Source organism: Camellia sinensis, chromosome 5 (assembly GCF_055761805.1).
Source record: "Camellia sinensis isolate YWXY chromosome 5, ASM5576180v1, whole genome shotgun sequence".
NCBI lineage: Eukaryota > Viridiplantae > Streptophyta > Magnoliopsida > Ericales > Theaceae > Camellia > Camellia sinensis.
The window spans coordinates 135,917,311-135,931,679 of record NC_138965.1 but is presented as its reverse complement, the minus strand read 5'-3'; positions in this window follow the sequence as shown (position 1 = coordinate 135,931,679).

The window sequence follows — 14,369 nt, the reverse complement described above, 5'->3', positions numbered from 1 at the left end:
CTTTAGATTGCAGAAGCTTTCCTTGTTTGGCCAGACCCTGTCAGGTGTAGCGATTATTTGGTATGCAAAACTGGAGGATTCCGTCAGGAGGAGTTGGGAGGAGATGGCCGAGGCCTTCATAGCTCAATACTCTTACAATACACAAATTGAGATTATAACCCGTGATCTCGAGACAACTAGGCGGGAGCTAAAGGAGAGCTTCTCCGATTTCGTAACCCGTTGGAGGGCCAAGGCCTCGATGATGACTATCAGTCCCGTTGACAAGGATCAGATACGGATGGTTGTGTGCAACCTCCAGCCCAAGCTCATGCAAAAAATGATCGTTCTCCCCCTCTCCACCTTCGCGGATCTACATGAGATAGGGGTGCAGATAGAGGATGCCATGAACAAGGCCTCATTGATAATGAGATAGAACAGCCCAAGAGGGCATTCAACCGTAGTACAAATGCAGGCACAAGCAGTGCTGCAACTACCAGATCTTCAGATGTGGGAATGGTCACCACCACCACCCCGAGAACCCTTGCAACTACACCATTCACCGGTGCGTCCGGTAGTAACTCACAAACAACCAAGTATTCACCCCGAGGTCAAAGAACCTTCACTCCACTATACATGCCCCTGTCTAAAGCATTGGGGGTTTTGATCAGGAAAAGGCACCTGAGGCCCCTAGAGCCGCGGCCACTACCAGATAAACTCTCTGTTTCCCATAACCCAACTAAGTACTGCGCCTTTCACCAGCAGCATGGTCATGACACTAACCAATGCTTTAGCTTGCGTCATGAGATTCAAGATCTCGTTGACAATAGGGTGATCGTGCCTCCAGAGAAACCGCATGTCACAACCAACCCTCTCCCACCACATAACCAAGCTCCACCTGCCAAACGCATCAATCTTATCCAAACTGGGGTTGTGTCATACGACCCTAGCATATATATCACCTCTTCTTACCTACCCAAGCTAGAGGTGTTCATTCCCGACAGCACTGACTTGTGCGTGTTGGACATCTCCCAAACCCAGCCTGAGACGGTGGTAGTGGCTATCGAAGATAGAAGTGGGTCGATTGTGGGGGCAGATCAAATTAATGATACAGAGCTTGAGGGGTCTGAGAGCTTTATATACAACCCGAGCGGTTACATTACATCAGCAAGCCAGGCTAAGCCAAATGTGGAATGGCCAATAGGGGCAGAGATTTATGTAATACGAGAGGATGGACCTAATCAGGGGCTAGATGACCTAGCGGATCTAGAAGAAGACATTGCAAATCTGCAGTTCTTTGAGGAGCAGGATTCAGGTGATGTGGCAGTCAACTAGTTTGAGGGGACAGCAGAGTCTACTGGGTGGCTTGACGACCAGCCGGATATTGTTGAACAACCTCAGCTAAAACAGGGTCCGTTAGGGACGGGGACATCAATAGTGGCCGGAAGGGCCGAAAATCAAGAACTACCACCGGAGAGCACCGGTGATAAGAATTTTGCTCGGGATCAGAGCATTTTGAGTATAGAGGATATTGAACAGCAAGCCGCACTGAAACAGTTTGAGCGGGAAAGGATCGAGGATTCTGAGAGAGTCAGGAAAGCCAAAGCCCCTGAGGGGACAGAATGTGTTGTGTGCACAGGAACGGAAGTTGCTGTGGGCACATGGATGGTTGTAACGAAGCTAGACAGATGTCTGTCGGCTGCCGATGGTATGTGGTGGGAAAATGATGATCTATGTCTTGCTCACACCGATGAAGACTGGGAACAAAGCCAACCGGATGATACCTGGTATATTGGCGAAGTTGACCACATGACTAAGAGCGGGCGGTATTTCAAACCCCCACACTTAGATCAACCAGAGGCGTTCGGAAAGGACAAGGAGGCGGAGAAGCAGAAAGAAAAATTACTCAAAGACGAGGCTGTGCTGAAACAGCATAAGAAAATATAGGCAGACATCTCCATCTGGGGACTGCTTATGGCTTCAAGAGTTCATAGACAAGCTATCCTTTCTGCAATGGACAAAGCCAAACTTTCAATAGACACCACGCCTGAGCAGCTGGTAGGATTGGTCTTTCCGGGAGGAGCTTCCCCGACGTTGACCTTTTCTGACAAGGAACTGCCGCCTGAGGGCGCAAATCATAACAAACCACTCTACATCTCTGTGGAATGAAGAGACAAGTGGGTACCGGTGGTTCTTGTCAACACAGGATCTGCCATTAACGTGTGCCCGTCGAGGACAGCATATGCAATCGGGTTGAAGCCCGTGGACTTTGTGCCAACTGGCCAGGTGATAAGGGCCTACGACAACACTAGTAGAGAGGTGATGGGGACTATGCAGATTCATACTAAGGTTGGTCCAAGACAACACGAGATTGACTTTCATGTCTTGGATGTTCCCGCGACCTTTAATCTACTCCTAGGGCGGCCGTGGCTGCACCAGGTAAAGGCAGTCTCTTCCACCCTGCATCAGATATTGAAATACCCCCACGGGAAAGGGATGGCCATAGTTTTTGAAAATTCGTCAATTCATCCACTGTCGGAGGTGTCTACGCCGATATTGGAGATCGAATGGCGCGGAGGATGTTTTCTTGTCAGGATTTAGCCTAGCTGAGGCTCGAGTCATACAAAATATTTTGGCTATTGATCAGGGGCTCTATGTCAGCGCACAGTCAGTGTACCTCATGAACAAGCTCCAACACATCCCTGGGATGGGACTAGGAAGAAATGGCCGGAAAGGCATTTCAGTATCGGCCGAAGTGTCGCACAACCCTCATACCTTTGGTCTGGGTTATCTGCCCACCAAAGAAGACTGGGTGAGAAAAGGCAAAGAAATGGCTGGAAGAGCCAGAGCCAAGCAGATTGGGAGGCATTTTGATTTGATGCATCGGCCTATTCGAGGCACCCTGAACGGACGCTTTGTCCGGGAGGGGGAAGACTTTCCAGTTTGCGACTTCCCAGAGCCATGGCTAAACGCAGAGAAGAGGCGCTTGCCAGGATTTGAGATCTTCTTTGACTTGCAGTTATCTGGGGATGATGTTGCCGAGAAGCAGACAAACCCATCAGCCGAGGTTGAGCAGAGTAAAGAAGTGGATTCTGAAAGCATCGAGATCGAAATGGGGGTAGCACTGGCTTGTCTACTATCAGATCCTCTGATCGTACATGAGTGCTTAGGGGATGACCTCTCAGTGTCTATGATTGGGAATGAAACAGCTGCGAGCCCGCCTTCAAACATTTTGGATGCATCCATTGCACCCTCCCTCGTCTGGCAGTACAAGGAGGGATTCTTATCGAGTAGTACCGGGTCAGGTAGTGAGCCGAAATCTGATCCCACTGAATCTGTAGAGTCGGAATCAGGTTCCAGCTCGTCTAAGTTTGAGTCTGGTATTCCTGAGGGTGACAACCCGGATGCCACAGTCCTGTCTAGTTCGTCTTTTTCTTTCTCTTTTGAGTCTGTTGTAACAGAAGAATCAGATGGACTGGATGAAGTGCTTAATGAGAATTGTGCAGCTGTGGCCTTCAATTACTTTTCTGTACCCTTGATTTATTGCATTAATTCAGACTTTAAAAACTTCGATGAAAACGACGAGGAAGAAATTCCTTCGGTTTTGAAATATTTGCTAGAACAAGAGCAGGAGAGGTTTGTAAAATCGTTGGTTAATGAAATCACCCAAATAAATGTTGGCACTGAGAAGGACCCACAGCTGGTCCAGATCAGGTCCACGTTGTCTTCGGAGGAACGGGAGCGCTTAGTCGCTTTATTAAAAGATTTCAAAGATGTTTTCGCATGGTCCTACGAAAACATGCCTGGAATCGATCCTGAGATTGTACAGCACTGGATCCCTCTTGGCCCGACCTGTCAAACAAAAACTCAGAAGAATCCGCCCTGACTGGGCTATCGAGATCAAAGAAGAGGTCACCAAGCAAATTGGCACAGGGTTCCTGCTAGTATCTGAATACCCAACTTGGTTGGCCAACATAGTTCCAGTGCCGAAGAAGGATAGCAGAATTTGGGTATGTGTGGATTTCAAAGATTTGAACAAAGCCAGTCCCAAGGATGACTTTTTTCTGCCCCATATCGATGAGTTAGTAGATTTCACTGCGAGGCATGCATTGCTCTCGTTCATGGATGGCTTTTCAGGCTACAACCAGATCGTAATGGCACTCGAAGACCAGGAGAAGACTGTTTTTACCACCCCGTGGGGGACCTATTGTTATAGGGTGATGCCATTTGGGTTGAAGAATGCTGGAGCTACATATCAACGGGCTACAACCACAATATTGCACGACATGATCCACAAAGAGGTTGAGGTGTACGTGGACGACATGATTGTCAAGTCCAAAGAAAGAGTGGGCCACTACACCGCCTTGCAAAATTTCTTCCAAAGGATCAAAGAATTCCAGTTGCGACTGAATCCTCAGAAATGTACGTTTGGTGTTACAGCAGGGAAAATGTTAGGGCTCTTGATTACACAGAGAGGTATCGAAGTCGACCCTTTCAAAATCAAGGCCATCTTAGAAATGCCACCACCAAGGACTGAAAATGAGGCGCGAGGCTTTCTGGGTAAAGTGCAATTCATAAGACGGTTTATTTCAAAATTAACCTTGACTTGTGAACCATTCTTTGGTCTCCTGAAGAAAGGAACAAAGTTCTAATGGGACAGCCGATGCCAAGCTGCTTTTGAACAGATTAAGCAATACTTACAAAACCCACCCGTGTTGTCACCGCTTGAGCCGAGGAAACCATTGATCTTGTACCTTTCAGTGACTAAAACTACAATGGGCTGCATGCTTGCACAGGAGTCTGAGGACAAAGTGGAAAGAGCTATCTACTACCTAAGCAAGAAGATACTGGAATACGAGACCCGCTACACTCCGCTGGAGAAGGCTTGTCTGGCCTTGGTATGGGCTACCAGGAAGCTGCGGCACTACCTGTTAGCTCACTCTGTAATGTTGGCTTCGAGATTAGATCCCATCAAATATCTCTTCGAGAAACCGGCACTTACAAGTAGGCTAGCCCGTTGGTTGCTTCTGCTTTCCGAATTCGATCTGAAATATATGACGCGCAAGTCAGTAAATGGGAGAGCAGTAGCAGAATTCCTAGCTGATCACCCTGTGGAAGAAGATGAAACAGTTGAGTACCTGTTCCCAGACGAGGCCATTTTGCATGTCGAAGACAAAACCTGGACGATGTACTTTGACGGAGCGTCCAACCAATACGGGTATGGGATAGGGGTGTTGCTGATAGCACCTGACAATTTCCACATCCCTCTAGCATTCAAACTCTGGTTTAAAGTCTCGAACAATGAAGCAAAGTATGAGGCATGCATTGCTGGTTTAGAAGCCGCCCTAGAACTAGCGGCAAAACGGTTGGACGTCATCGGAGACTCGAACCTTGTTGTATCTCAAGCTAAAGGAGATTGGAAAGTCAAAGAAGAAAAGATGAGAATTTATCACCAGACCTTAGACTTGCTGATTCCTCGGTTTGAGAAGCTGAACTTCGCTCATCTGTTAAGAGAGAACAACAGGTTCACAGATTCACTAGCAACTCTATCTTCCATGATTGACATCCCTTTTGGAGTCCGGATGCGTCCGATCATCATTGACCAGAAATTTGTGGCGGCCTACGAGCTGATTGTTGTCATAGAAGAGGTTCAAGATGAGAACCCCTGGTATTACGATGTTTGGAGCTTCTTGGAGAAAGAGGCGTATCCACCAGGGGCAAATGCCAAAGATAAGAGGGCAATTAGAAGAATGGCTGCTCAGTTCATTGTCTGCAGGGGTAAATTGTACAAGAGAGGTCATCTGGGAATGCATAAGCTGTGTGTTGATGCTGAAGAATCGAAACGCCTGATGGAGGCCATTCATGGAGGAGAGTGCAGAGCGCACATGAATGGGGTGATGCCAGCCTGGAAGATCCTTAGAAAAGGTTACTACTGGTCCACCATAGAGGAGAATTGTATTGGCTTTGTCCGGTAATGCCACAAATGTCAGATCCATGCGAATCGCATGAACATTCCGCCGTCGAAACTATATAACATGACTTCGCCATGGCCATTTTTAGTCTGGGGGATCAATGTGATCGGGGCTGTCAATCCGAAGGGGTACAATGGGCATGAGTTCATTCTGGTCGCAATAAACTATTTCACAAAGTGGGTTGAGGCCCAGTCTTATGTAGTGTTGAAGGCTTCGCATGTTGCAAAGTTCATTAGGAACAACATCATCTGCCGTTACGGGGTCCCGAATGAGATCATTTCAGATAACGGTTCTCACTTCAAGAAGGAAGTGATCAACTTGTTGGACAAGTACAACGTGGCTTTTCATAAGTCGTCCACATATCGGTCGTAGACCAACGGAGCAGTTGAGTTCGCCAACAAGAACATCAAATACATTTTGCAGAAGATGGTGGAGACCTACCGGGACTGGCCAGATAAATTGTCATTTGCTCTGTGGGGCTACCAGACTTCAATTAGAACTTCTACTGGGGCGACTCCGTATTCATTGGTCTATGGGATGGAAGTCGTTCTACCTATCGAAGTTGAGGTTCCGTCTTTGCGAGTATTGGTTGAGTGTCAGATAGTTGAGGCAGATTGGCAGCAGAGCAGGTTCGAAGAACTTATGCTATTTGACGAGAGAAGGCTGAAAGCATTGTACCATGTTCAAGGTTATCAACTCAGAATTGCCAGGGCTTTCAACAAGAAAGTTAAGTCCAGAAATTTGAAAGAATGAGATTTGGTGCTCAAAGACAATCGAGCTCCCATCCGCGACCCTAGGGGCAAGTTCAGACCCAATTGAACTGGTCCTTATATCATCAAGTCTATCTGGTCGGGTGAAGCCGTCGTTCTGATGGACCTAGATGGCCTAGAGTTCTCCCAACTGATCAACATGGACAAGTTGAAGAAATATTTTCCCTGAGAGGCTCTTTAGGCCGAAAACTCGAAAGGGCGACTTAGGCAAAAGTTAGAGCACAGAAAATTTGAAATTATATAAACTGAGCTCGCAAGGTTGAAAACCCGCAAAAGGCGGCCTTGGCAAAAGTTAGAGCGTAAAAGGTGAGGGTCAATACACGAGTGAACCTAAGCTGAACTACGTAAGGCTTGATTCCAATGTTTGGGATACGTAGGCAACTTCATCCTGAAGTCCAGCCATAAACACTTCCCCGATCAACTTTGTCCATGTGATCGCCTTGGTCATCTTTGTCTATTCAGCATTCAAGAGCCCGGTCATGATCTCCGGTGCAATGCTATCCAAACTCGGGGCAACTTTCTAGTTGCTGGAATCTAGGGTTGTGCATCTCAGTGACAGATCTCGAGCGTGTCCAGTTCTGATCCATATCGAAAATGGTTTTGAAAAGTTTTAATAAAAGTTGATTTTGTTCAAATTAATCTTTTTACAACTTAGACCATTTTTGGACCAAACGAAAAAATTCCAGTACCCATAACCTTCAATTTTATTGATTTCAATACAGAGTTCTCCTACTCTTGTATACAAAATTGAAGTTGCTTTTCATTACATTCATAAAGAAAACTTGAAAGTTCTGATTAAAAGTAAATAAATCCGGGGCATAGTCAGGTGTTCCTGCGTCCCTTCCCAGAACCGGTCGAAGCCTCTGATGCCAAGCTAGGCCTGATCTGTGCCTCTTCATTAAGCCAATCTAAGCACTCATCAGAGAGGGTGTAGCTGAAAGTAGGAGCGGGGGCCAAAAGTTCTCTCATTCTCCATGCCGTGGCATACCGAGCTAGCTACGCGCCTCGAACCAGAAATGTAGCGGGGTACTGAATCCTCTCCTCTGGGCAAGTCTGATCATGTCTGAACTGGTGCCAGAACCGAAACAGAAAGTAAAACACGTAGTGAGTCAGGCTAATCAACTAGATGCCGGGCTGATGGGTCATGCTATAGCTCATTGCTGGTAAATTGAGCCAAGGGCAGTGCCAAGCAATGCGATCTGCGAACAAATTCACAACTCTCAACTTGTCCATCAACCATACCTGGGGAGGGATGAAAAATGAGAGAATACAGAATAGAGAGATGTACGTTGAGAGGAAAAGTGAGCAGAAGGTTTTGAGAGAAAAACCGAGCCTGAGGCCGAGTGATGTGAGCAATATATATGTGAGATGGGGTGAGAAACATTACCTGCAATAGTAGTGAACTCCCCGCAAACCTAGCCATTTCCCCGCGATGAAAAGCATCCAATCCCATCAACGTTTCGGCTAGCATCACGGTGAAGCAGCTTTTGCCCTCTTTCAAGCCCTCGGAGACCTCAATCAAACGAGTGCTAAACCCGCCGGAGCCAAGGGCTAGCAAGAAATAAGATAGCATGCATAAGCAGAGCGCATGTCGTCGATAACCCTGCCAATGATGGTCATCGCGGTCACCGGTATCAGAAAAACGACAAACCAAGCTCGGAATGTCCAGCTCCCCATCGTGAATCAATGATCGAGCGTCATGCAAAGTAAGGCCGCACATCCGTCCTAAGGCTTGGACGTGGCCGAACTGGAGTTGAGGCAAGATTTCTTCATTACGCTCGGATTCCATTAAAGCCTGGAAATCCTCGCAAGTAGGACACATCTCCTAACCGCAAAAGCTAAAGACATGTGTTACCAGATTCCAAAATCTTGCCGCAGCATAGAGGAACGGAAAACGCAGCGGGGTGCGACCCAACGTGAATAGTGCATTTATGCCGAAGCCCCGGAAATTTAACTTTTTCAAGCCATCCAAGTTGGCAATCAATTTGTGAGATTTTGGACAAGGAACTTTTCCATCTGGTGCAAATTAGTGTTAAAATGAGAAAAACTACGAAGCTGAGGCTTTTGTAGAAGATAAGATGTGAATGGAAGACAGGTGTCAACATTTTGGAGGTCCTTGCCATTTTTGGCCGATCGACCAAATATAGTGCCGACCGACCATCCATTTTGGCCGATCGGCTAAAAATGTTGGCCAATGGCCATTTCTTGTGGCCGGTGGCCTTTCCCTTTGGCCGATGACCTTCCTTCTTGTTTCCTGAGCTGTTTATGTATTGAACATGCTGAGAATTTGTGACTGGCACCACTTCTAATGCCTTCTAGTGATGATTTTGCAAAGTCACACCTACGTTACTTCGATTTGTTTATCAAGTCGGTGTACATTTGCTTATCGAGTTGTATTTCACATTCTTTAAGTCTTTGCTTTGTTTATCAAGTTGTATTTACACTTGGTTAGCTTTCCTAGTTCTTTGTTTTGATTATCGAGTTGTTTTTGTCGTTAGTCGGTTCACTACCTGATTATTACGATGCAAGTGCTTAATTTTCAAACAAAAGTTCAATCTCGTTTACATTGTTATGTAATGTGATGAGATGCGATGCGATGCGTAGAATGTACAAATGTAACACTTTTTGAACAAAACAGCTGTTTCATTTCATCATATCATCTTTTTGCAAAAAGTACATAGTTTTGGGAAAAACAATAAAACCTGCCTGAGGCAGTACAATGTGCTCAAACTACCAGTAAAAAAGAAAAGTAAAAAAAAAAAGAAAAAGCAACAAAATGTCTGACAGAGCTAAAAAGAAGAAAAACAGTAAAAGTCTGGATGGGAATCTGTCCTGGTCCTCTTCCTGGACGAGGGTCCAGCATCACCACCGCCGGCTCCATAGTCACAGTCTGAGCTGTCTCCGGCCTCACCCTAGAACGACGCTGCCTCCTCATCAGAATCATCGGGGGAGGGCTCTCGTGAACTGCTCTCAGCACGGGTGCACCTGTGTCTGCCTCAGCTGTGGATCGTCATCCTCCGCCTGACTTCCCCTCGTCCTCGAGCTAGTGCGGATGGTCCTGCTGGAGCACCTCCCGCGGCCGAAATCTGAAATGGGGCCTGAAACGAACAAATGGCAAATGCATCAGTTATGCTATGCAAAACAGTGTATGAATATTGTGAGCAGTGTCCGAGTACAGTGTATGAATGCCGTGAGCAAGGCTGTGAGCAACATGTGAGTTATAGCGTATCAGTGCCGTGAATGTTGTGTATCGAGTGCCTTATCGATAATGTGTTACATCAAATCAGTATGGAACAGATTATGCAAAGTTTAAGACTGCAGTTGAAGGAACTTATCGGGATGCCATAGATGGTCAACAGGTCGATGCTCTGTTACAGCATCCCCATCACCGAGGCATTCAGCTCCAGAGACTGGCGAGTGTACTTGACGGAAGCCTGCAAAAGTGTTGAAAGCATTAGTATTCTGTGGGATATCAAATGAAATGAAATAACTGTACAGAATGCAAAGTATGGTAGTACATACCGGGGTCGAGTCGTAATCTCCAACGAGCTCATGATTAGCCGGAGGAGAAGCGAAGGGTATCTGATAAATCTCCCCACTCTGCCCTCGGCATGTCATGGTGGTGGACAGCTCTGGCCATCCAGCTCCCTATCCTCTCTGAGACCCACTCCTCCCACGGGCCTGAGGTGCCCTCGGTGCTTCCGCTCCCGCCGCCGGTGCCGCAGGCCTCTCTCTCTCGACTTGGCGAACACCGGTCAAAGGCCGCATAAGATAAGCCTGGATGAACTCGATGTAGTCAGCCTCGTCCCTAAAAGGCTCACAATCCGAGCCAATCGTGTAGTCGATCATCTCCTCCAGAGTATACCTCTCGGTGTGCCTCGTGTGGGTAGAATGAGGCACTGGAACTGGCTGCTCTGGCAAGCCAAGGGTCTGCCGCAAGAAGCGCTCCCCAAAATACCATGCCCGGTAAACTGGGCCCTCCAGCAGAATCCTAAAATGGGCAGTCTCCCAAGCACTCCCGTACCCATCTCTCACCCTATCGGGTAACATCGCCCAGGGCTGCCAGGTGATCTACAAAGGACAGGATATACAGTTTGTTATCTGTCAAAAGTATAAAGTAAAGCGAAGCTTAAATGAACTATAAAGTTTGAAATACCTCTGCGGCGGTGATGGTGTCAAAGTATTGGCGGAAGAACAGGAAGGACTCCCGTGGCCTCCGCTCGCATCTCACATCGAAGCGGTGAGAGAATGGAACGCCGAGGAGCATCTCCTCATCCAGCACTGGGGCGAGCCTAGGAAAGTAGGCATACACCCACAACTACAGAATGCAACAAGGCAGATATGAGTATGCTTATCAGATAAAGCAGAATGCAGATAAAGTAGAAATCAGAGAATATGTGTAGTGTGTTGTGCAGTGTGTGCAGTGTACAGTCAGTGTAAAGAAGATTGCATGTTTGCGGTGTGTGTAGTGTACAGATAATGTAAAGCAGAATTGAAAAGACAAAAAGGGAAAATATACCTCCCAAGCTCACCAGTAGCCTCCAAGCAACTGTCTGCTACGGCGGGAAGATGAGCTCATATATCCGTAAAGGGTGGCCAAGCCCACGCCACCCCAGTCGTAGCTGCGGATCCACATCACGTCCACAAGTGCGCTCAGTAGGTAAAGGGCGATAGTGTTCGCCCGGTCGGCGAAGAGCGTGGTCCCCAGCAGGAACATGATGAAGCCACGAGCATACTACTCCTCCTCCTCCCGAATAGTAGGCGTCTGGAACTGGAAGTGATCCTCGAACCATGAGTACCTCACAAACCCTAACCGGGCAAGAGGTGGCTGAGTGCCAAGGTAGCTGAATGGCATCCTACTCATCCATATCTGTATTAAAGGGGATCGGATCACCCCTACTCCGACGCCTGTGAGCATGGAGAAGTCAAAAAGAGTCATCGTCATCTCCCCAGTGGCAGAAAGGTGGAAGGAATCGGTGGTGTCCCACCACCTCTTCACCAAAGCAGCAAGAAGGGGCCTGCTCGCAGTGAGGCCCGAGAGTCCCCTGCAGAAAATGCCAAAGCCGGCCTGGTCGACAATATGGCGAACCGTATCGGGTAGCTCCATATACCATCTTCGAGCGACGATATTCTCATACCCCCAAAAGGCATGGGAATCTCCCTATGTTCAAAGACAAATAGATGCGAAGCAGTGTCAGATGTACAGTGTTTGAATGCCTTCAGAATTGGAAAAAATGCAGTGTGGGTGCATGTGTTCAGATTTAAACAAACATCGGGTGTGGGTGTGCTCACAGTGAACTACAGCATGTGATGTATCAGTGTGTCTGAGTTAAGCAGTTAAAGAACAGAATCGACTATCGCAGTTATATGTTCTACATTGCAGAAAATGAAACAGAGAAAAAGTGTACCTCAGAAGCACCGTAGGACAGATGTGACTCTGGCTCACGCAGCAAAGCTCCAGTGGCGCGCCTCGCGCATAGCTCCTAAAGTGGCGGATGCCATCGAAAGGCAACACGTGTATCGCCGGCCTATAGGTCGCCGGGTCGAATGGTCAGACACAGAGAGGCAAGAGCTCGACCTCAGGGTCCACGTCCATCTCCGGGGGAGTCCCACCACGTGGAATGTCATCTTTCATCTCAAAAAAAGCATGAAAATGGCCAAGAATGTGAAAAAACGGGCAAGAATGCGAAAGGTCAACCCAAAAGTCAACCCCGAGAGGACGAAAAATGGGAGAAAAGGTCGGAGTGTGGAAAAGGCACAAAAACCAAGTAAACTCAGGGGGAAACAAACCCCAAGTAGTGGAAATCTAGAAAGAAACACCGAAAATTGAGTTTTGTTCGGTTTAAAGTGTGCGAAATGGGAAGGGTTTCGCGAATCGAACAACGAAAAAAGGTCGAAAACAAGAGAAAAACACGGATCGAAGGTCAGGAAATCACCTAGGGAGAAAGGGAAATGTTTTTCGAGCTTGGAGAAGTGAGGATATGGGGTTTGGAACCCCATATTTAAAGACCCATGGCCAAAGGACAAAACTGCCCCCGAAACTGCCATTTTTGGCCGATCAGCCAAATTGTTAGCCGATCGGCTAAATATTTGGCTGATGAGATTATTTTGTGGCCGATGGGTGGCCAGTGGCCTCCCCTTGTGGTCGATGCACCTCCCACACCCTTGCTTGGGTCATTTATGTGGTTTGGGACCTTCATTCCTCAAGACAGTGCAAGGAAGTGGACTTTTGAAGTTTAACCGGCCTCTATGTTGACCTCGAACCATGTCTTTTGTATGCGATGCTCGGTACGTGCAAGGTGTATCCTTTTTCGTATCCTTTTGTATCTTGCGAGATTCGAAAACTGCTTTAAATACGTTGCATTGCAATACTTTGTCATGTTTGTAATAAGCACACCATCTCTTGCATTGTTATGCACGTCTATATGCGTTGTAGCGCACACCATCTCTTGCATTGTTATCCACTTTTATATGCGTTGTCACGCACACCATGCTTGCATTGTCATGCACATCCCTTAGGTCGCATTGTCTTGCACCCCCCTCCCTCCATCCACGTTGTTTCACGTGTTTCATTCGCATCATCATGCACCTTATCAAATCACATGAATTGTCATGCATTTGAATCTCTTGCATTGTCATGCACGTCTAATTTGCATTGTCATGCATTTCAGTACGTGCATTCCATGCATTTCAATTCATGCATTGTTATGCGTGTCTCATTTGCATTGTCATGCATTTCAATAACTCGCATTGCCATGCATCTCTCATTTGCATTGTCATGCATTTCAACAACTCGCATTGTCATGCATCTTTCATTTGCATTGTCATGCATTTCAATCTCTCGCATTGTCAGGCATCTTTCATTTGCATTGTCATGCATTTCAATCTCTCACATTGTCATACATCTTTCATTTACATTGTCATGCATTTCAACCTCGTGCATTGTCACGCATCTTTCATTTGCATTGTCATGCATTTCAATCTCTCGCATTGTCATGCATCTTTCATTTGCATTGTCATGCATTTCAATCTCTCGCATTGTTGCATATTTCATTCGCATTGTCTTGCGTTCCCTATAACCGGCATTGTCTTGCTCGTTATTTGCGTAGTCTTGCGTTCCCTATAACCGGCATTGTTTTGCTCGTTATTTGCGTAGTCCTGCATTCCCTATAACCGGCATTGTCTTGCTCATTATTTGTGTAGTCCTGCATTCCCTATAACCGACATTGTCTTGCTCGTTATTTGCGTAGTCCTGCATTCCCTATAATCGACATTGTCTTGCTCGTTATTTGTGTAGTCCTGCATTCCCTATAACCGGCATTGTCTTGCTCGTTATTTGCGTAGTCCTGCATTCCCTATAATCGGCATTGTCTTGCTCATTATATGCGTAGTCTTGCATTTTTCCTATAACCGGCATTGTCTTGCTCGTTATTTGCGTAGTCTTACATTCCCTATAACTGGAATTGCCTTGTTCATTATGTGCATTGTCTTGCACCCCTCTAACTTGCATTGTCTTGCAAACTTATCTAACCTGCATTGTTTTGCAAATTTATCTAACTTGCATTGTTTTGCAAACTTCTCTAACTTACGTTGTTTCGCATACCCTTAACTTGCATTGTTACGTTCGTTATTTACATTGTTATGTACGTCT